The sequence below is a fragment of the Schistocerca nitens genome, chromosome 2 (genome assembly GCF_023898315.1).
Source record: "Schistocerca nitens isolate TAMUIC-IGC-003100 chromosome 2, iqSchNite1.1, whole genome shotgun sequence".
Lineage (NCBI taxonomy): Eukaryota > Metazoa > Arthropoda > Insecta > Orthoptera > Acrididae > Schistocerca > Schistocerca nitens.
This window is the reverse complement of record NC_064615.1, coordinates 210,397,546-210,399,485: the sequence shown is the minus strand read 5'-3', so window position 1 is coordinate 210,399,485 and position 1,940 is coordinate 210,397,546. Positions and strand designations below refer to the sequence as shown.

General features: G+C 44.1%; 1 pseudogene; it reads right to left on the bottom strand.

Moving 5' to 3' along the window:
- Nucleotides 1-817: 817 nt before the first annotated feature.
- Nucleotides 818-935, bottom strand: LOC126237971 (5S ribosomal RNA; annotated as a pseudogene).
- Between the last annotated feature and the right edge of the window lie 1,005 nt (nt 936-1,940).

Below are 1,940 nucleotides of genomic sequence, written 5' to 3'. Positions count from 1 at the left end.
CTCAGCATTCGCCTAAACTGACTTAAGAAAATAACGGAAAACTTAAACACGGATGACCAGACAGGGATCTGAACCACTGCGTGTTAATTTCATTAAAAGAAAACGGTCGGTTTTAACGAAAAATATTTAAAGCAGTGACCAGTGTGAGTCCTCACAATTTAATTTCACGCATCTGGTGGCACGCAGAAGGTGTTTTGTGTTACTAATTGCGCTCCAGGCTTGGGTCCATCGCAACTGGTATCTGTAGCCAACTGAGATGCTTTGTGGTCGAAATATAAGAAAAAGGCATCCAGTGAAACAGCATTAAGTGTCGTTACTGTATGAGAACGCCCGTCTGCACTCCGCTGATTTCACAGAACTTATAACTTATCCAGGAGTTTGTTTCGATCTTGTGATCTAACATCCTCGAACGTTTACCTTTCTCGCTGTTCATCCGACTACCATCAATAAAACCTCTTTTTCGATTAAAATGCACATTAAACTTGGATTGACATCTTTATCTCCGGACCAGAAGCTTTCCACAGGTATGGAATCCACAAACTGCCTGAGCATCACCAGTCTGTTTTAATTAATGCTGTTATGATTAATTTATTTCTTATAAAAACGAAACTCCTCCCGAACAGGCCACGAAGGACCAACGATACCGACCAGCCGCCGTGTCATCCTCAGCCCACAGGCGTCACTGGATGCGGATATGGAAGGGCATGTGGGCAGCACTCCACTCTCCCGGCCGTATGTCAGTTTCCGAGACCGGAGCCGCTACTTCTTAATCAAGTAGCTCCTCAGTTTGCCTCACAAGGACTGAGTGCACCCCGAGTACCAACAGCGCTCGGCAGACCGGATGGTCACCCAACCAAGTGCTAGCCCAGCCCGACAGCGCTTAACTTCGGTGATCTGACGGGAACCGGTGTTATCACTGCGGCAAGGTTGTTGCCATTTATTTCTTATGGTTTTCTGTTGTAATCAATATACTAAGGAGAAATGCCATAAAATATGTGCTGTTCTAGTTGAAATTAATTACAACTCACCATAACATCATTACGACGAAACTCTAATTTAATAAAACAAATACGAAGGCCGTTCAGAAAGTAACCTCCGGTTGATTTAAAAAAATACACCAAGTTAAATAAAAATATTTTAATATATACATCTTACAACTACATCTTTGCACTATTTTTCTACATAGTCTCCATAGCGATTGAGGCACTTACCGTATCTCTTCACAAGCTTTGAAATTCCTTTTGCATAAAAATCACCCGCTTGTGCCTGGAGCCAGCCTGTGACCGCATCTTTGAGCTCTTCGTCATCAAACCGCTGTGACCCGAGCCATTTCTTCAAATGCATGAAGAGGTGATAATCACTTGGCGCCAGGTCTGGGCTGTAAGGTGGATGGTTGATAACGTCCCACTTGAAGGACTCAAGAAGGGCCGTTGTTCTGCGAGCAGAGTGAGGACGGGCGTTATCGTGCAAAAAAACGATACCGGAAGTCAGCATACCACGGCGTTTGTTCTGTATAGCCCGTCGTAACTTTTTTATTGTTTCACAGTACACGTCTTGATTAATGGTCGTACCACGTTCCATGAATTCAACCAACAACACCCCTTCGGCATCCCAAAACACCGTTGCCATCAGTTTTCTGGCAGAAAAATCTTGCGAGGCTTTTCTTGGTTTGGTAGGCGAATTTGAATGTGCCCACATCTTTGATTGTTCTTTTGTCTCAGGGTTCACGTACTTAATCCAGGTTTCGTCACCGGTCACGATTCTGTTTAACAATGGTTCTCCTTCGTCCTCATAACGTGACAGAAAGTCTAATGCAGAGGCCATTCTTTGAGTTTTGTGGTGGTCGGTAAGAATTTTGGGCACCCATCGTGCACAGAACTTACGGTAACCCAATCTTGCTGTCACTGTCTCGTACAAGAGAGTCTTAGAAATCTGTGGAA